Raw genomic sequence first — 22517 nt, 5'->3', positions numbered from 1 at the left:
TTACTGTTAGCAACAATATTAGCTTTTTACTGTTTTATTGGTTATTGACATCTGTAATTCGGCATTTGTGATGGGGTGCCTGACTTTTTTATCTTCTTTTTAAACACAGAGATGGGAGAACACTGGTATATTTAATTATCTTTGCCATGATTTTTATATACCTTGATGGCAGTATTATATGTAAAGCGCTGTGTAAATTGATGACACTATATAAGTATCTAATAAATAAAAACAAATATACAGTTGTGCTCATAAGTTTACATACCCTGTCAGAATTTACGATTTCTTGGCCATTTTCAGAGAATATGAATGATAACACAACAATTTTTCTTTCACTCATGGTTAGTGTTTGGCTGTAGCCATTTATTATCAATAAACTGTGTTTACTCTTTATAAATCATAATGGCAACAGAAACTACACAAATGACCCTGATCAAAAATGTATATACCCTGGTGATTTTGGCCGGATAGCATGCACACAATTTGACACAAAGGGGTTTGAATGGCTATTAAAGGTAACCATCCTCACCTGTGATCTGTTTGCTTGCAATTAGTGTGTGTGTATAAAAGGCCAATGAGTTTCTGGACTCCTGCCAGACCCTTGCATCTTTCATCCAGTGCTGCACTGACGTTTCTGGATTCTGAGTCATGGGGAAAGCAAAAGAATTGTCAAAGGATCTGTGGGAAAAGGTAATTGAACTGTATAAAACAGCAAAGGGATATAAAAAGATATACAAGGAATTGAGAATGCCAATCAGCAGTGTTCAAACTCGAATCAAGAAGTGGAAAATGGGGGGTTCTGTTGAAACCAAACCAAGGTCAGGTAGACCAACTAAAATTTCAGCCACAACTGCCAGGAATTTTTTTGGGATGCAAAGAAAAACCCACAAATAACTTCAGCTGAAATACAGGACTCTGAAAACATGTGGCGTGGCTGTTTCAAGATGCACAATAAGGAGGCACTTGAATAAAAATGGGATGCATGGTTGAGTCGCCAGAAGAAAGTCATTACTACACAAATGCCACAAAGTATCCCACTTACAATACGCCAAATAGCACAGGTACAAGCCTCAAACCTTCTGGCACAAAGTCATTTTGAGTGATTAGACCAAAATTGAGCTTTTTGGCCACAACCATAAATGCTACATTTGTAGAGGAGTCAAAAAGTCCTATGATGAAAGGTACACCATACTTACTGTAAAATACGGAGGTGGATCGCTGATGTTTTGGGGATGTGTGAGCTACACAGGTACAGGAAATTTGGTCAAAATTGATGGCAAGATGAATGCAGTATGTTATCAAAAAATACTGGAGGAACATTTGCATTCATTAGCCAGGAAGCTGCGCATGGGACGTACTTGGACATTCCAACATGACAATGATCCAAAACACAAGGCTAAGTCAACCTGTCATTGGCTACAGCAGAATAAAGTGAAGGTTCTGGAGTGGCCATCTCTGTCTCCTGACCTCAATATCATTGAGCCACTCTGGGGAGATCTCAAACTTGCAGTTCACGCAAGACAGCCCAAGAATTTACAGGAACTGGAGGCTTTTTGCCAAGATTAATGGGCAGCTTTACCATCTTAGAAGATAAAGAGCCTCAACCACCAATACCACAAAAGACTTCAAGCTGTCATTGATGTTAAAGGGGGCAATACACGGTATTAAGAACTGGTGTAAACTTTTGATCAGGGTCATTTGGGTAGTTTCTGTTGCCATTATGATTTAAAAAGAGTAAACACAGTTGATTGATAATAAATGGCTTCAGCCAAACACTAACCATGAGTGAAAGAAATGTTTTTGTGTAATCGTTCATATTCTCTGAAAAATGGCCAAGAAAACATAAATTCTGCCTGGGTATGCAAACTTATGAGCACAACTGTATGTAGGCAGCAAGCGCACGTTAAACTCCCTACTGTTTCTTTTCCCTATGCTATTTTCCATTTGCCCTGTCTCTACTTCAACTTCCTATTACTGTTAGCAAGCAACAAAATTAGCTTTTTGCTGTTTTACCTGTTAATGACTCCTGAAATTCAGTCATGGTGTTGGGGTGCCTGGCATTTTTCTTCCTTTTGACCACTGAGTTGGGAGAACACTGGTATATTTAACTATCTTTCTCCACCCCCATTTTTTATGTTGGTAATCTAAGGCTACATTCACATTGGCTGTGTTCTGCAGCAATTATCGCAGGGAATCACTGGCTGTGCAGATAGCTGCGACCACTGGTGACCTGACATTATTATGAATGGGGCCGGCGGCTGCACCTAGCAACTCACAGCTGCAACAGGAATCTGAAGATTCCTGCCTCTACAGTTTGCTCCGGCCTTAATCGCCGGTGTCAATGTAGCCTAAAAAAACCTTGGTTGTGATGCCGGAGCACTTTTTCCAAAGGTACTTACTGCAGGTTCCTTGCTATCTGTCACATACAGAAACCCCGACGTAAGACATTTGTCACAGCCATCAGATTGATTCAAACCAGCCTTGAAAGTTTGTGATTGGGAATAGCAGAAGCAGAAAAAGCAGGTGCATAGCACAGGCTTCAAGGAGTACACTCCCAGTAATGTGTGGAGGTGCATAAAGGCTGGCTATAGTGTATCACAAAGAAATCACATTAAGGCAAACCAAGTAACTTTTCTGATTTATTGCAGTTGAAGTGTTTGACTGCATTAACATCTGACTGAGTCCACCTGTTGGATGAATTTCCTCTTTAACATACCTATTACATAAAATCACATACAAGAAAGTATTATAAAAAATGTAAAGAACTATAGGCATTTTTATTTTTTTGGGATAGAGTAAGAGAGGGTTATACCCATCAGTTTTTTTTTTTCCACCTATGTCCCACTGGGGAGATTTACCATCACTTCCTGTCCCATAGCCAGATCACCAAAACCAGTGTCCCCATTGGAAGATTTCCCATCTCTTACTTTTCTAGGGACAACCCAAAATCTGGGGTTTTCTTTTACTTGAAGGCTGGGTTCACGTATATGCGAATTGGATGTGGGTTTCCCTGCATCCAATTCACATGACATGTGAGTGTGACCGTCTCTCAATGGTGCCGGTTCACATATTTCTCAGGGTGGCCATGGTGCAGATTGAAAAGGGGTCCTGTGCGTGTTTGGGTCCAATTCAGGTACAAATTCAGGCAAATAGTCGGACTGGAAAAGCATGTGAACCAGTGAACAAACACGCACTGGACCCCAGGCACGAACCTGCGGCTGCTCATATGTGAACTCGGCCTCAATGATAATGGAAAAACAGGACAAATACAGACAGCAAATCTCCCTAATGGGAACACAAACAGCAATCAAAACCTAATAGGTGTTCTAACCCCTCTCTACTCTGTCCAAAATGGAAAAAAGGTTGCCTTTCGTTATACTTTCATTTCCAAACAATTGCACAATAAATTATTATACAACAATTGTAATACTTTGCCACTTTTTCATTGATTTAATCAAACTCACTTTTTAATTAACTGGATTAAAATAGGTACAAAATGATGCAATGGGGGTTATTTACAAAAGGCAAATCCACTTTGCACTACAAGTGCACTTGGAAGAGTAGTCACTGTAAATTCGAGGGGGACATGCAAGGAAAGTAAAAAACTGCATTTTAGCTTGCACATGATTGGATGATAAAATCATCAGAGCTTCCCCTCATTTCAGATCTACCCCTCAGATTTACAGCGACTGCACTTTCAAATGCACTTGTAGTGCAAAGTGGATTTGCCTTTCGTAAATAACCCCCTAAGTCCAGATGAACCAAACTTGTAGGTTGTCTTTCTCTTTGCAATATCCCCATAAAAGAAAGAAATCGCAACCTGTTACTGTATATAGTTGAAGGGGAAAATGGACCACTATAAAAACAAATCCTTTAGTTGAGGCACAAGGTGCTTCTCTGCAAAATAAAATGCAGCTGTCCAAAGAAGGATTTCCTTGTTTCATCTATACCTCCAACAATTGTGATGTAAAACCTTTTACCTCTACAGGTGTTATACCATTAAAAAGCTCTCAACACTTCTCAGTAATTAGCAATGGTACTAAAACAGGAACATGTTATGTTTTACTCTGCTAGTAATAAACAAATTAGTTAGTTATGAGAACACATCCTCAAAACTAGTGGTAGTTTTCTAATTTCTTACCAAAAAAGGAACATATAATGGAGGACATTTATGAGGCTAGTAAATATTGAAAAACAGATACATTTCAATTAAAAAAAATAAGTTTTGGGGGCAAAGAACATGTTTAGCAAAATGTCAGTTGAAAAAAAAATAGCAGATATTACTTAGAAATTAGAAACCAAGATGGTAGTATTACCCAGACCGGCTAGATAAATTGGTGAAACAATCAAAATTATTAATGCTCTTGAAAAAATGGTAAATTAATTTTGACTTCTTTTAAGATTCCATATAGGTAGCCTACACAATTATGCATCATAACAATTTGCAACCATGTAGACAAAATTAAAGAAGAGGAATTGCCTAGTTTTTGGCCTATGTTTGAATTATTTAAAAAAATTAGGTTTTTAAGATGACATACCTTGGCATTAGTTAAACTTGGTGTAATTCATAGTTCGTAGCAGTTTCATCTTGTTTTTCATTAATCAGATAGCCTAAAAAAGGAAAAGAATAAATAGACATTAAAGTTATCCATTAGTGAGCCATTTAGCGCACCACACAACAACTCAGACCCTCATAGGACTTTTGCTCTTTTACGCCTGTAAAGCAATATTGCTGAAATGGAAACAATCAGACGCGCCCTCTCTAAATTTTTGGAAAACCCTGGTCAATTCTACAATACCATTATATAAAGCCACATATCTCTCCCGTGGATGTATTGCCAAATTTGAAAAAGTGTGGAAACTATGGTTTGACTTCACCTCCACTAATGCTGCTCAAGAATAACTGGTTTATCTGATACACATGGACTACTCCATCCATGCTAACACCTGCTAAGACCCTCCTGATACCCCCTATATTTGAATCCTTAGTATTCTAGGCCTAGCACCAAAGTTCCCTTTTGGGAAACTACACCTCTATCGAAGATGAGTAGCACACTATTCTTTCATAATTCTCCAAATGGAGTGACGAAGCAGTGGTGTTTTATTGTTTGTATCTTTGTGTTTTTGTTTTTTTTCTGTCGCCAATAGTATTGTTAGGTTGTAGGTAGGTACATGTTTACGTGGTACGTTCTTCGAGCCGGGGAATGCCCCAAGGCTCTATTTTTGTAATTCTGTTACCCCTTTTGAAAAACCAATAAAGAGAATAAAAAAAAAAAGTTATCCATCAGTAGGATGAATTGATCCCCTCATATCTCTCTGATAGTAGGATTGTCAGGAGAAGGATGTAGACTTATAAAATTGTACCTATTCATAAACCATGGGGTCTGTTCTTCATAGAAGAAGAAAAGAGAAGAGAGGGAGAAATAAAAATGCATAATAGGTAGAAACATAGACAAGAGCCCACCGCTACCTATCATGCCAGCATGATGCTGGGAGAGACCCTGAGGCTATGTCGGCTACATTCACACTTCCCCATGTGGAACAAACAGGCTCTCCTGCTGCACCATCTAGCCATATTCTATGCTACACCAAGATTATGCCACTATGTAGTTATTTAAGGTAAATCATCTTGGGCACTAGATTCACTATGCTTTTTACGCAGTCACAGCCTTGATTTTCATTTCTGCCTTCTTTTGAGCAAGGTCACTCTCTTCCCCTCCTTATTCACCCTTTGTTCACACTTGGGGATACTTTTGATCTTCCTATGGTATTTTTCAGTCTTTCCACAGTCCCAGTGGTTATGGGTTATATTTACCACTTGCTGGTAGCAGCATCCAGATTGTAACATTTACACAATTACAATTTATTATTTATTTTATAGACACTTTTGGAGCTGGTACTTGGCCCCATTACCCTGAACACTATGGAGACCTTCACCCTTCTGGGGACAGTCATTTGTGTGTCTGGCACTCCAAGGGATCTCTATTACCTCAGCTCCCGGGCTAGACCTTCGCAGCGGCCCCCTTGTCCTTTAGTACCATATAGGCTGAATCCAACCTTGTAAGTTACTTTGAGTTGGATCAATTTCCTCCTCCCGACTTTAGCCTTTTTTACTACTTTGGGTTTGACCTTAATTATAATGGTATCTATATATACATTCTTTGCAGACATGTCCAGCATCCACTTCTGATGACTGAAACCAATCCACAAAACGCACCGAACATTATAGGATGCCGTTTCAACCTTTATGTAGGGGTTCAACTATCTCATGTATAAGCTTTACTCTACCACACAATCTTATCAAAGATCTACCTTTTCATTTTCTATTATGACATGTTACAGTGGGGGTTATTTACTAAAGGCAAATCCACTTTGAACTACAAGCGCACATGAAAGTGCAATGAAAGTGCACTTAGAAGTAAAGTCGCTGTAGATCCAAGGGGGACATGCAAGGAAAATAAAAAACAGCATTTTAGCTTGCACATGATTGGGTGATAAAATCAGCAGAACTTCCCCTCTTTTCAGACCTACCCCTTAGGTTTAGAGCGACTGCACTTCCAAGTGCACTTGTAGTGCAAAGTGGATTTGCCTTTCGTAAATAACCCCCAGTATGTCCTTCCAGATGGCTAATTGCAATGTGTATCTGTATTGTGTAATTTTGATCCCTAACAAACAACCATTATTATGTATCGTGTATATTAGATGTCAATGGGGGTTATTTACAAAAGGAAAATCCACTTTGCACTGCAAATGCACTTGAAAGTGCGCTTAGAAGTAAAGTCACTGTAGATCCGTTGGGGACATGCAAGGAAAATAAAAAACAGCATTTTAGTTTGCACATGATTGGATGATAAAATCAGCAGAGCTTCCACTCATTTCAGATCTACCCCTTAGATTGAGAGCGACTGCAATTCCAAGTGCAATGCAAAGTGGATTTGCCTTTCGTAAATATCCCCCAATGTGTCAGTACTTTTATACTTGGTTATTACCTGCCTCGTTTAAAGTCCCAACCTTCTTCTTTAGTATTTCAATAATTAGGGATGGAGGCACACATGCTTATAGTGTTCCTCCTTTAAAGTCCCCAAACCCTCCTTTCTTTTAGCTCACTTTTTTTAACCATTTTTTTTACTTCGAATTGGTAATGCTGACATTTTCCTTATAAAACCATGTGAATTATAAAACAAGATATTTATGCAATTCATTTTGCAATAATCCATTTACGTTTACAGCATTCCTATCTTGCTACCAACGAGAATTACAGTAAGAAACTGTTATCACTAATCTGGAAACTTTCAGTGCTGCCCAGGTCATAAAGGAAATGTGTATCCGGTCTACAATATAATAAATCAAGGAAGTCATGGGAATGCTGGTACTGATATAGTCTACAATACATTTTAAGAAACATATACTTAAGTGCTACATACCAGCAACAGTTTACATACGCCTTACATTTACATGAAGCCGCACAGATGTCTTTGAAGTCGCACTGAAACGCGTCTTTGAAATTGTACAATTTCAGATGAAGTCGCACGATTTCAAAGCCGCATCCAATGTGAACGAGGGCTTAATTACAAATTGCGCAAAGTACGCATAGAATTCTCTGAAATCCTTATACCTGTATTGAACAAAACTTACTCTTGCTGCTTGTGTTATCTGACACAGTAATACAACAAAGCACATATTACCAAAAATATCTTAAACTGTTGATTGGAAAACTGTTGCTTGTTAAAAGCAAACAATTTCAAAAAAAGGAAAAAAATCTTTATAGGCCTTCAGATTTCAGAGGCAGATTTTAAGCAATGACAAAAGGTTCCTATTTCTGAATGCTCCAAAAATAGGTACAAACAGATCTTTATCCAGCAGTAAACAACCTTTTCATTTTGGGAGAAAACTGCATGGTGGAAACAAAAAGAACATCGCACTTTTCACTTGTCTACAGAATAACAATAAAGGCAGCCAAAAGGCACATTAGAGCAAGCACAGTGCTTTTGCATGCAGTTTTATTCTGTTTCTTTGTAAAAATGTTTTCAGAAACTTCTCATGCATAAACAGCATATGTTTTAACCTCTATTAGCACATCCTTTGTTGCTTATCCTTTAAAAACGTCATATTTTGTAAAAGGTTTGGGAAAGGTTTGAAGCATCAGCCTTCAACAGTATGTTATCTACTGTATGTAGTCTAAGGCCCGCCATGGACGGAGTGGTTGCAGAAAAGAAAATCGTTTGATTCCGTCATCTATGCAGTCAGTATTTATGGGAGAATCCCTCCCGCTGAGCTATTGTTTTTTCCCGACAGGAGAGCTGTCCCCGCCAGGAGAACATCGGGATTATTGCTAGCAGCTATAACAGCCGCTAATGATAATCGCAGGTAAAATCCGTCAGGCTGGTTGTTCCCAAGTTAATCAAACGATCAACTTGGAGAGTTGAGAGATTAAGACTGCCCGTACATGGTTAAAATCTCAGCTGCTTCCTACTGAACCGGCTCTGATTCGAACCGTCTATGGCTGGCTTAAGGCATTAATGCCAGGCGACAATTCTGACAATAGGGACAAATTGCCAGTGGCAGGACTGCTAAAAAGTAGGGCTGTTACTGATTAAAATGTTCGTGTTCGATTAATCGTTTTGTTTTTTTAATCGACTAATTTCACTTAATAATGCACATACAGATCAAACTACTTTTAGCTGATCTCCTTGCATTGCAACTCTGCATTAGTCAGTGGTAAATGTGGTATACACTATATACAATCACCCGACACTAGTTCGTTTCCACAATCCATGACTTAACTTCACAGTTCACACAAATACGTTTTAAATTCAAACTGTAGCACTGACGTAAGTAAATGTTTTTCCACAGTAGCGTGACAATCCCTCCACCTCTGGTCTAACTAATCACTCTCACCTTATGGCATGGACCCCTGTGCAAACAGGTGGTCATGCAAACAGGTATCAAAAGGGTTAACACGGACCATAAACTTCTCTCACGTCTCCTTACATCTCAGCAAGGACGCCAGGTCATGGATAGAAAGAAAAGATCTAAGTGCTCACCGCTTAAGTATAAGATTTCATTTTTGTGTTCAAACACAAACTACTCACATAAAGATGATAAAAACACAGCATGTAAAGCCGACAATCGTGTTAGTCCCGTAGGGCAGCAGCGGGTGACGTCATGCGATGCTCCTTCCCGTACGTGTTACGTAAAATCAGAACTTCAACGTCACAGGACTCCTCCCCCCTCCCTTCGTTAGCAGACGGAGACACTTGGGGAAGAGGGAGGAGTCCGTGACATCGCTGTCCGTGACATCACCGGATCTCCGACGGAACTCCCTGAAGACCCGGAAGCCAGCGGAGAGGTGAGTACCGATCAAAAGAATTTTGATCGACCAAAAAATAATAATCTTTAATTTCCACAGCCCTACTAAAAAGGCTGCCTATTTGTCCTTGTGGAATCGCACCCTTTGTAGCCAGATGCAGCAAGATGTCACCCTGTGACTAGCCTGCATGCTGTTGGCCCTTGATCACCAGCGGTGTCTCAGCTACAGAGGGACTGATTCCATAGAGACAAGCAGTCAGCCTCTTAGCGATCCAGCTACTGGCGATTGCAAATGGCAGAATCACTAGCTGCAATCTCCCATCTGACACCCACCAAAATTGCAAAGAAAAGTTGACGCCTATCAGTTTTGAATTATGTGTATACTCTAAAGTGCGGTTTTGTATAAACTGCACAACGCAGTACAAGCTCCTTGAATGGTATACGTTCCGCTGTCAGTTTCCAAAATGGCCCCATTAAAATTGGTCACACACAGATGATATCCTGATCCAACAGAAATTTGCTGGATGTCCACTTTCACCTACTGCACCTTAATCACTTGATTCCTTAGCGCTGGTTAACTAAGGACAAGCGAGATTTGAACCATTAATATGCAGGCTGAATGTACCAAGTTGATCGATCGATCAACTTGGGTACAACCAGTCTACCATACAGGCATACCCCACTTTTAAGTACACAATGGGGTTTATTTACTAAAGCTGGAAAGTGCAAAATCAGGTTCATTTCCAGTTTGTATTACCAAAGCTTAAAGCGGGGGTCCACCCTAAAATGGACCTTCCGCTCATCGGATTCCTCCCCCCCTCCAGCGCCACAATTGGCACCTTTCAGGGGGGAGGGGGGTGCAGTTACCTGGATAATCCAGGTAACTGCACCCACTTCCGGGCTAGCTCTCTGCGGAAAGGGGCGTACATTACGCCCCTTTCCGCAAGTGCCCGCCCCCTTCCGCAAGTGCCCCGCTGCCTGCTGGGAAACACACAGATCCCAGAGGCAGCGGGGACCGTCCTCATTGCGCAGCGCGGCTCGCGCATGCGCAGTAGGGAACCGGGAAATGAAGCCGAAAGGCTCCATTTCCTGATTCCCATACCCAAGATGGCGGCGGCAGCACTCGAGTGTCGATCTAGAGATCGGCTTCGGGTGCCGACATCGCGGGCGCGCTGGACAGGTAAGTGTCACTATTTTAAAAGTCAGCAGCTGCAGTATTTGTAGCTGCTGACTTTAAAAAAAAAAAAAAAACGCGGAGTCCCGGCGGACTCCCGCTTTAATTGTACAAGCTGGGGTTAGAAGCTCATTGGTTTCTATACAGAAGTGAGCCTGATTTTGAACTTTCCAGCTTTAGTAAATAAACCCCATTGTGTACTTAAAAGTGGGGTATGCCTGCAATCACTGTCTTCTCCTGGCGGAGACAACTCCCCCCCCCTTCCCGCCACGAGAAGACAATTGCTGATTCCCCTGTCAGCACTTTCTGTGTTGATGGGTGGAATTGTGCAAATTTCATTTCTGTAACCCGTGGTTGCAGGAATGAAATTCGCACCATGTATGGCCAGCCTAAGCCTATAACTATAAATGAACAGCTACAAAATAAGCATTTACTTTGCTGGGTGCTAAAACTTTCAACACCAAATGCTGTGTCTGCCCTGAGCTGATCTTTGTGTTATAATTTATTACTTATATCTCTTTTGCTTTTGTAATTTTGCATTTGTTTTATTCTATTATCAAAAAATCAGAGAGTACATAAATATGACCAAACTACGCCTAACGTGTTTTTAATATAAATTTTTAATATTAATATCTGTGTGGTTAAACCTGCTCTAAAAAAGGCAGGAAGCTGGTATGAGTAAATACCGAAAAGTAAAAGGGAAGGAAGCAAATCTTTAGCATATATTTAGAATGGTCATGCTTCCCTACACATTACACACCACTGCCAAGGTTTCTGAAATATATGCAATAAAAACTTTATCAAACATGCACAATAAAGAGTAACTTCACTTTTGCTGAGAACAAAAAACTGTCCCCTTTGCGTAATCGATGTACATTGCGGGGATTTTAACAAACTTTGTTGTAGTTTCCTACCTTTTATTATGATGTTTTTTTTTCTTTCAACCCAGTAGGTGGAATGGAAAAAACTGAGGAGCTTGCTGTACTAACTATCTGATGTTAGTACAGCCATCTCCTTGCTGAATTATTGTGTTCTGAACGGGAGACCGTCCCCCCACTAGAACACGCCGGTCAGCACCCAGTTCTAATCGGCAGATGTTTTTTGGACATGCCCCTACGACAGAAGCTGGACGTTCGAACAGCTTCTGTTGGACAAGCTGCCATACACATGAACCATATTTTGGCCGTTTGCTGTTTAACCGGCCAATATTCGGCCCATGTGTACGGAGCTTTACTCTGAAGAAATAGCTGTTTGTGTCCATGTGCAAAGTGAATGTGAATGGGAGTATATTTTATAAACAGTAATCAGCTGCTGCACTTGCAGGGTTCTAATAAGGAAAGTGTCCGGGCTCAAATCCATTTAGATATTGATTTCCTTTTGGGAGTATCTCACCAAAAACAAAATTTTGGTTGCAGACGATACCCAAAATCTGACTTGTATCCTAGTGCAGACTTCTGGGAAAATCAGTGATCCAATAACACAAGCACAGAACACCTCCAGGTTCCTATAGTGCATTGTGTTTTACAGAAAATTACAGCGCTGCAGATTGAAAAGGAAAGATTCTTTTTCATAACATTAAAGAGGAAGTAAACCCTGGTGGGTTTACTTCCTCTTTGATTCCCTGCAAATGTAAAGCATAATGGACTACTATGCATTGCATAGTAGTCCATTATGTGTCACTTACCTGACACAGGAGCCAGCGATGTCACCGCTGTCCCTTTGTGTACGGAGTGTCCATCTTCTTGGTGGGTCTCGCTGCTTCGGCACTGTCATTCGACGGACCCGCAATGACGTCACTCCCGCGCATTCGCATGGGAGCCGCCACTCACGGCACATCACCGTTAACAGCGGCACACTCAGTGCGCCTACGCGCCGATGTCTACGCACATGCGCAGTAGACAGCGGTGCCTGTCTTTTGGCAAATATCTCCTAAACCGCGTAGGTTTAGAAGATATTTCTTGGACCTACAGGTAAGCCTTAATCTAGGCTTACCTGTAGGTCAAAGTGGTTTGTAAGGGTTTACAACCACTTTAAGTTACAATGTGACTCAGGTAGCAGTTGCATATGCTGTATCATTTTTTTTTCAATTGCTGTTTTTTTCCCCCACAAAAGTGGAGATACCCTTAAAGCGAAGGATATCATGTTTCTGAATGTTTTTTTTTGTATTTATTATGTTTAGGAAAATAATGTGTTTCTTTATTATTTAGGTACATATAAAATTCTGCAAATCAATGTTTCATATTCCAGCAGGTGGCGCTCCAAGCTCCATTTCACATGTTAAACAGGAGAGTCTTTGGTGCTTTGCTGAAAAAAACTTTTTTAAAGTAGGATTTTTCAGAAAATGCTAAAGGCAAGTTAATATCCTGTGCATTGTAATTCAAGAAAATATATAATAACATTTACAAAGGTAGGTAAAATATACTCAGAACAATTTGAAATACACCTGAAGGGAGTAAAACAGCACCGGCTACACAGTTTAACTGCATACATTCCAAACATCACCCTGACATGTTTCAGACATCCATGCTTAACAAATATGTGTGAAATGTGTCAATGCAGATTGTGGTGGTTGCCGTACTTTGGGTTTCCTTTAACCGCTTGCCGACCAGCCACCACAGTTGTACTGCACCAACATGGCTTGGCTGCGTGAATTGGCGTCATGTTACATCGCTTCTTTATGTGGCCACTAGGGGCACGCGCGTGCTGCTTGCCCCCGGAGCCGATGCGAGTGCCCGCCGGTCGCGATGACCACTGAGCGCCGGGCTCCTACTATCGCTCGTGCCATGGTGAGAATTGGGATCTCTGTGTGTAAACACAGAGATCCCGGTTCTCTGAGGGGAGAAGAGACAGATCGTTTGTTCATACAAAGTATGAACACCCATCTATCTCTTCCCCTAGCAAGTCCCACCCCCCCCCCCTTCAGTTTGAACATGTAGCAGGGAAAACAGTTAACCCTGTGATCGCCCCCTAGTGTTAACCCCTTCGCTGCCAGTGACATTTTTACAGTAATCAGTGCATTTTTATAGCGCTGATCGCTGTATAAATGGCAATGGTCCCAAAAGTGTGTCAAAATTGTCCGATGTGTCCGCCTCATGTAACAGTCACAATAAAAATCGCAGTTCGCCGCCATTACTAGTAAAAAAATAATAATACTAATAATAAAAATACTAGAAATCTATCCCCTATTTTGTAGACACTATAACTTTTGCGCAAACCAATCAATTAATGCTTATTGCGATTTATATTATATAGTATGCGGTGCATACTAGCTCATTATGAAATACTTACCTTAGAACGAGGCCCTGACATCTCACCTGATACACGCCAAGGAAGCTGACATGTTCCCTCGGCGTGTCTTCCGGATATCGTGGCTACGGCGCTGTGAGTGGCCGGAGCGGCGATATCGTCTCTCCCACGCGCATGATTTCTTTCCGGCAGGGTCTGGCATCTGCCGGGCTTCCAGCCGAGAATCCCCTGTGCTCATGCGCCGCTGCAATCAGCGGCTCATTGCCAGGGGAATATCTCCTTAACCATACAGGTTTAGGAGATATATTTTTTTACCTACAGGTAAGCCTTATTATAGGCTTACCTGTAAGTAAAAGTGAAAAAAAAGACCATACAACCGCTTTAAGTACTATTTATGACATGAACAAACAATATATACAAATTTTCCAGGCTAGAAGTTTGCTTTCTTGAACTAAAATTCAGAACTAAAGAATTAAAACTAAGCAGCCAATCGGGTCTACCCATATATCTACATGTCTGTCTAGACTATAAATACATTTGTGTTTATCTCAGATACGTAGTTCTGCTGAGGCTTCATGAGATTGCTACTGATTTGGTAAAATTATATTTTCTAATATTTTTTCCAATCTAAAGACAGAGTTGTGTATCTCGGCTATGTTTCAGCTCTGTTCGGCTGATAGTAGCTCCATGAGTTTCCATTGCCTTATGTTATTTCTAATCGCCTCCTAACCACTGTAGACAAGCTGTCTTGCCCTTGAGTTCAATCTAGTTTGAAAATGCGTTGCTTTTCCTTGGACATACTCTGTGATTACCTAAATGGTGTTAACTTATTAAAGTCTAAGTTTGGGTACTTTTTAAAAAAAAATCAGCACAAGGGACTATAATTACAGTGATAGTGGAAAATTCGCTTACAATGTCATACTGAATGAAAATGAACAGAGGACGGGTGGATGAAAGAATGGTCCACCTCATCCACTCATTGGTCGCTTTTCATTCATGGAAGCTATACTACAGCATCTCTGAATGGAGGAGGAGGACAAAAGGGGCGGGCAAGGTCGGCACTCTTGATGAGTTGCGCTGGCAGAAGTCTTTGGATTTCCATTATGATGTCTTGCAATACCACAGGGACACTTTACATTAAATGTAATTAATACCTCTTGTGCTTATTTTTTTTTTAATTACATAAACTTAGACTTTAAAAGAATAGTTACCCATCTTGGTGAACGTGAACCTGTTTTTTTATTCAAATACCCAACACAGAGAGAAAAAAATTTAAGGAGTTTTTTCCTGCACATGATAGAATGTTGACGTATAGTCACTTCCAATTACTAATTTAGTAAATCAATACCAGTGTAAAAGTAACAACTTTATGCACAGCAAACAAGATAAAAGTGGTTGCAAATCTCTGACATGAAATATGAACAAAGCATCTCCCTCCATAGCAGGGATCTCAAACTGGTGGCTTTCCAGCTGTTGCGGATCGTAAGTCCCATAAGGACATTGCAAGGCTGACAGTTGCAAGCACGACTCCCACAGGCAGTGGCATGATGGGACTTGTCGTTTTGCAACAGCTGGAGGGCCACCAGTTTGAGACCCCTGCTCTATAACATGGGTGCTCAACCTGTGTTTGATCACTGGGTTCTCAGTGTTAGCCCGACATTCCCGACAACAAAATCCGACGGATTTTGTCCAAAACTGGTGTTGCATACACACGGTAGGAAAAAGTTGTCGGAAAATCCGATCGTTCAGAACGTGATGACGTTATTTCCTTACGACGGGACTACGTTCAGGCTAGTAGCCAATAGCTTTGGTCTCTTAATTTGATCTGAGCATGCGTGGAACTTTGTCCGATCGGAATTCTCTACTAACGATCAGACAAAGTCCGATCAGACCATGTTGTTGGAAAATTTTATAGCCCAGCTCTAAAACTTTGTCGTTCAGATATTCCGACGGAAACAGTCCGATGGAGCCCACACACGGTCGGATTATCCGACAACACGGTCCGATCGGACATTTTCCGTCGGAATGTCTGGCCGTGTATACAAGGGCTTAGAGCTGGTGGGGGACAGAGGCAGCACTGGACCTATGCTGCATTCAGCTAGCTAAGAATGATAAACAATCCCATACTTCTCTTTTAAGAGCACTAATGCTGCGAACACACGACCGGACATTCCGGCAGACTAGGTCCGACGGCATCAGTCCGTCGGACAATGCGATCGTCTGTGGGCTAGTCCGACCACTTTTTATTAACAAAAAAATCAGACGGACCTAGAAATAGAACGTTTCAAATCTATGCGACAGACTCAAGTCTGACAGACTAAAAATCAAGAAAACCGTTTGTCTGTGTGCTAGTCCGACGGACCAAATACGACACAAGGGCAGCTATTGGCTACTGGCTATTGAACTTCCTTGTTTGGTCCCGTTTACGTCATCAAGTTCAAAACGAACGGACTTTTGAATGGACTTAGTCCGGTCGTGTGTGGCGAAGTCAGTTCGTTCAGAAAGTCCTTCGGACCTCCACCGAAAGTCCGTCGGGAAGACCGTCGGAACTAGTCCATCAAAAAGTTCCGTTGTGTGTACGCGACATAAGTGTGATTTCTGCCTGCTGCTTTATTCATCTAATATCAGCATGAGTCCCTTCTTTTACAGGGCATTTTCCCCTTTCTTTAAAAAATCTATTACTTGGGTAATTTTAAAGCTAGATATGGACAACACAATAATTTCACAATCTACCAAGCCCTTTACCAATCTACTTCGGCCCTTTGGCTGTTCCTCTCTGGCCCACGATGCCTCCACTGTCAGTAGGCCTCTCCAAAACCCCTTTCACACTGAGGCAGTTTTCAGGCATTTTAGCGCTAGAAAGAGCACCTGTAAAGCGCCTGAAAAATGCCTCCCGTGCCACCTCAATTGTGAAAGCCTGAGTGCTTTCACACTGGGGCAGTGCATTGTGGGACGTTCGAAAAAGTCCTGTAAGCAGCATCTTTGCGGCGGTTTGGGAAGGCTCCTAAAATGGCCCTGCTCATTGCAATGAATGGGCAGCACTTCCGAAGCGCCATAACATGGGTGTTTTTAACCCCTTCTGCAGGGGTTAAAAGTGCCCCGCTAGCAGCCAAAAAGCTCTGCTTAAACACCAGTAAAGCGTGGCTAAAATGAGCATTGCTTTACCGCTAACGCACAGGCAGCCCCAGTGTGAAAGGGCTCTAAGCCTCGGTCTTAGCTTCCTTACTAAACTCAATGGGTGAGTTTGACCAGTGGTGCCGCTTGTTAAATCTGTTATAAGTTAAAAATGCAAAGCATTGTGGCTGCAACTTGCGAACAGCTGTTCATTTACTGTTCGGGTGGGGAACCTGGGGGTTTAGTAAAACCATGGCTCGGCTGCTCATTGATCACCGACTGTGACAGGGTTCACACCTCTGACGTATGCGGCTAGCAGCAGGGGTCCGGTGAGTCCCTATTCTGTTTCAGTGTGAAATTTTTGCCTGAATTCAGCCTTGAAACACAGCCAAAAACGCACAGCATTCCTGTGCAAGCGCTCTACACCCGCAACGGAGATAGGTGAACCGGCTCCAAAAAGAGCACAATGTCCTGCCAATGCGAATTGGATGTGGAGAAATCAGCATCCAATTGACATAGGTGTGAACCCAGCCTGAACGTGCAGTTGTACCTATTAATCCTAGTACCAGGTTTTTGTTTTCTACAGGCATACCCCACTTTTAAGTACACAATGGGGTTTATTTACTAAAGCTGGAAAGTGCAAAATCAGGCTCACTTCTGCATAGAAACCAATGAGCTTCTAACCTCAGCTTATTCAATTAAGCTTTGGTAATAAAACCTGGAAGCTCATTGGTTTCAACACAGAAGTGAGCCTGATTTTGCACTTTAGTAAATAAACCCCATTGTGTACTTAAAAGTGGGGTATGCCTGTATACGTTTACATACTTATGAAAATTGAGCAGAATGAAATCCAGCCCTCCACAAAAGTCCTAGTTTCTCGTGTGGCCCTGTGGGAGAAATAATTGCCCACCCTAGGTGCAGGGTTACATAAGATCCAATGGGGCTGACGCTGTTCACTTAGCAAAATGGTTGTCCACTTTGAATACCCAATCATGTACGGAAAATGAAAGAACCAGATTTTTGCTAGCATATGATTGGTTGACTGACGTGCATACTAAGCTTTGTGAAGTGAACTTTTTTATTTTTTTTTCCAAAAATCAACTCCCATGTATTAAAATAAATTTACAAGGGGTTTGTATAAAACAAATAAAGACAACTAAAAAGTTTTCATTAGATCTAAGCAAATTTAAAAGCTGATCACAAACCTTAAGGCTCCATGCACACTGAAGCTCAAAAAAGCTTTTTCTGGACGCCAGATTGCTGGCAGAAAACGCTGGTTGAAAAACTTGCTTTTAACAGCGTTTTGTACTAGCGTTTATGAGCATTTATGAGCGTTTATTAGCGTTAGCGTTTATGGGCGTTTTCAATAAAAATACACAGAGGACACTCCAAAAATCCCACAGTACATTCCAAACTCCCACAATGCATTGAAAACATAGAATGCCGAACACTAATTAACGCGCGTTTATGAGCGTTTATCAGCGTTTGTCATTTTTTGGCGGTGAAAAACTGCACTTTGAACGCGAATTTCTGGCGTTCAGAAAAAAGCCCATAAACTCCACTGCTCATTAAAGCTGAAAAACTTCCATGTGTGCATGGACACATAGGCTAACATAGAGTGGAGTTTATGGGCTTTTAAAAAAAACGCCCAAACTTCAATAAACTGCAGTTTATGAGCTCCAGTGTGCATGGAGCCTAAACATCTATTTTTTTTAAAGCAATTCTGAATGTAACATATTTCCTTTCAGCCTAACCACATATGATTGCGATATGTATGTCCGGTTTTGCAGTAGTAAAATCATTTGATTGTAGATTCCTGCATTGGAAAGACTAGAATGCTCTTTGTAAAATGAGCAGAATATGTTGTGACTATACAGTATACATACGAGCAAAAAATAGGACTCTTATCATATAAAAGAAACGGCTTGGATTAGCATATCTTCCAGAGGCTAAAAGGAATTTGACACTGTGGGTGAATCACTGGAAATGCTATTTGAGCAATGAATATTGAACAAGCTTGAGCAAACCAGGCGCTCTAAAAGCATAGAGCTGTCATAATCTTAGCGCGTGAAAAAACTCTGACAAGTTAAGTCAGAACACACCCGTCCAGGAAGGATGTCTTGGTTTCTTGCACAATGATGCGTGATACTATTGGCTATATACCAAAATATTGTGTCTAAACAATAAACAGCTTTCCCTAATAGATTTCTACATAATGGGCCGGAATTACTAAAAGGCAAATAGACTGTTCACTTCGCAAGAGAATTTTCCCATAGATTAGTGAATGTGTTGCAAATTCACTTTGCAAAGAATCACATCCAAGGGAAACGAAATGCATTTTTGTTTGCACATGACTGGATGATGGAAGCCTGCCGCATTTAACCTTTGCAAGGTAAACAGTCTATTTACCTTTAGTAAATCAACCCCAATGTTAAAGCAGAAGTCAGGGCTAAGTAAGACAATTTGAATCAAATAACCAAGCCCCAGAGTTGAGATCTTTCATAATTAAAGAGGAACTGCAGTGTGCTCACATAATTTGTAATAAAAACATCTTTGCCATTGTGAAGCTTCCTTCCAACCACTGTGCATATTATTTTATATATACTGGGATTCTGTACTCGCCAAATATGCTGAAGAAATCTCCCTCCACTGAGTCTGGTTGCAGCCATTTTAACTGTGGACAGCTGAAGCTGCTGCCTGTTCACTTCCTAGATTTACACACACACACACACAGAGGCACACCTTCAGCCCTGCAGCTCTCATTGGCCCTCTTATGACTCATCCCCCCTCCTTTCCTGGCAAACTCTCATAAGAGTGAGAGAGAGCTGTGCATGATGTCATAAGCCTAGGCCAGTGATGGCAAACCTTGGCACCCCAGATGTTTTGGAACCACATTTCTCATGATGCTCAACTACACTGCAGAGTGCATGAGCGTCATGGGAAATGTAGTTCCAAAACATCTGTGGTGCCAAGGTTCGCCATCTCCGGCCTAGGCTAATGACCAGACAAGAAACAGGAAGTGGGCTGTATTAGATATTTACTGGCAGAAAAAAATGTTTTACTATCCAAAGTTAAAACAACAAGGGCAGAAGATGTAATAGACGGAAAGATGAAAAAATGACCGAAGGTCCGCTTTAAGCTGACCATACACTGAATTTCAGCCAGTTCGCCTCCTGCAAGACGTGCTTGAAAATTTGAAGGAGCTGGGTGGAAAATTGTTGGCCGAACAAAGGTTGCAAAAATCCGACTTACAAACGACTCCCAATTACAAACGAAGGGAGACAACAGGGAGTGAGAAGAAATCTACCCCTAGGAAGGGCAATTCTCTCCTGTAAGGGTTATTATGGGAAAAAGATACCTCCACTGAAGCTTTATCACCAATCCTTGTTTCCACAACAACCCAAAATTCTCTAAATCCAATTGTCATTGGGACAGAAAGTGAGGTGAAATCTTCTGAACAGGGGCACAGACAGCAAAACAAACATTACAGGGGCGTTAACTCTTCCCTATGCTATCCAAAAAGCTTAAAAAATGTTTTTTGCCTGGCGCTACACTTAAAAAATGTACCTGTTCCGACTTACAAACAGATTCAACTTAAGAACAAACCTACAGACCCTATCTTGTTTGTAACCCGGGGACCCCCTGTATGGACGCTGTTCAGGTATTCTGACAGCCGTCGACATTGAACGAAAAAAATCTATGCCTTAAGCTTAGCTTGCATAGTTTTATTAACATAAGACTGAATACTTCGATTTTTGCATGAGCCCAATTGTGATTTTCAGATTTCGAAAGATTCTATGCAGCCACTAAGACCTAGTGTGTAAATTTCCCCATACTCAGGCAGATGTTTTGTTAATTACAATGACAAAGGATGAGCTCATTCTCCTAGTGATAACTAGGATTGTTAGCGCTATAATCAAAGGTTTCTCCTTTCAGATGTAATTTTTCTAAGTGAGGGGGCGTCCTCCAGAAATTATGCTCCGTTAGAGTTTCAACTGCAGTTTTGGTAACTATGGGGTTTATGCAATCGATAAAAATGATTGGTTTACCATGATCATTTTTCCTGCTCTCATCCATCTTATGAGAATCTCTTAGAATCCCAGAGATATGCACCTTTCTCTATCTTTACAAAATAAGCTCACAGAAATTTTTCAGTAAATATTCAGCAATGGAAAAACTAGAACAAACTATGTGAAAAACTACAAAGATCAAAGATCCCACTCTTATGCTACTACTACTGTATGGTGTCCTTACTTCTTGGAGGCCGCTAGCACTGTGAACCATATACCCCCTTATCTGAGCGGATAGCAGTTATATTGCCACAAATACTAAAGACATATATATATATTATTATTATTATTATACATGTTTTATATAGCGCCAACAGTTTGCTCAGTGCTTTACAACATGAGGGCAGACATTACAGTTACATTACAATTTGGTACAAGAGGAATCAGAGGGCCCTGCTCGTTAGAGCTTACAATCTAAAAAGGAAGGGGCAATTATTACAAAAGGTAATAGCTGTGGGGGGTGAGCTGATGGAGGAAGTAAAACAGTGTTAGTTAGAAGCAGGATAGGCTTCTTTGAAGAGAAGGGTTTTCAGGGATCGTCTAAAGATGGATAGATTAGGGGACAGTCGGACAGATTGGGGTAGGGAGTTCCAAAGGATGGGAGAAGCTCTGGAGAAATCCTGGAGGCGAGCATGGGAGGAGGTGACAAGGGAGCTAGAGAGCAGGAGGTCTTGGGATGACCGAAGAGAGTGGCTCGGTTGGTATTTTGAGACTAGGTTAGTGATATAACTAGGGGCAGAGTTATGGATGGCTTTGTAAATTATTGTTAGTACTTTGAATTTTATTCGTTGGGTGAGTGCAGGGATTGGCAGAGAGGGGTGGAGGACACTGAATGGCTGGTAAGGTGGATGAGTCTGGCAGCGGCATTCATTATGGACTGAAGGGGGGATAGTCTGTGTAAAGGTAATCCAACGAGGAAGGAGTTGCAGTAGTTGAGGTGAGAGATGACCAGGGAGTGAATTAGAAGCTTGGTGGTGTCATTAGTTAAAAAGGGGCGTATTCTGAAAATGTTTCGGAGGCTAAGGCGGCATGATTTGGACAGGGCTTGTATGTGGGCTTGAAAGGACAGTTCGGAGTCTAAGGTTACCCCTAGCACCCTGGCATGTGGGGATGGACTGATAGATGTGCCATTGATCTTGACAGAGAAGTCAGGCGAAGGGGCACGTGGGGGTGAAAATATTAAGAGCTCGATTTTAGATAGATTAGGTTTGAGGAAGTGGTGTGGATATAAAAAGTCTACACACCCCTGTTGAAATGGCAGGTTTCTTCGATGTAAAAAAATCTAAGATAAATCATTTCAGAAATTTTCCCACCTTTAATGTGACCTATAAACTGTACAACTGAATTGAAAAACAAAACTGAAATCTTTTAGGGTTCGGAAGCAAAAATAAAAACCTAAAATAATGTGGTCGCATAAGTGTGCACACCCTCTTATAACTGGGGATGTAGCTGTGTTCATAATAAAGCAATCACATTCAAACTCGTGTTAAATAGGAGTCAGCACATACCTGCCATCATTTAAAGTACCTCTTATTAACTCCAAATAAAGTTCCGTGGTTATAGTAGGTCTTTCCTGACATTTTCTTAGTCGCATCCTACAGCAA

At 41.2% G+C, this 22517-nt stretch overlaps 1 protein-coding gene across 6 annotated transcripts in view; it reads right to left on the bottom strand.

Annotated features, from left to right (window-relative positions):
- The window catches only part of TIAM2 (TIAM Rac1 associated GEF 2), a 437269-nt gene that overhangs the window by 247781 nt on the left and 166971 nt on the right, over positions 1-22517 (bottom strand). For all 6 annotated transcript variants that reach the window (XM_077486237.1, XM_077486240.1, XM_077486241.1 and 3 more), the window contains one exon: positions 4539-4611. The gene's annotated coding sequence lies outside the window, so the exon portion shown is untranslated. The remainder of the gene's footprint in view (positions 1-4538; positions 4612-22517) is intronic.

The sequence above is a fragment of the Lithobates pipiens genome, unplaced genomic scaffold (assembly GCF_037356315.1).
Source record: "Lithobates pipiens isolate NorthernLeopardFrog02 unplaced genomic scaffold, aLitPip1_a1.2 Scaffold_18, whole genome shotgun sequence".
NCBI lineage: Eukaryota > Metazoa > Chordata > Amphibia > Anura > Ranidae > Lithobates > Lithobates pipiens.
The sequence above is the reverse complement of the archived record's forward strand: the minus strand, read 5'-3'. Positions and strand labels throughout refer to the sequence as shown.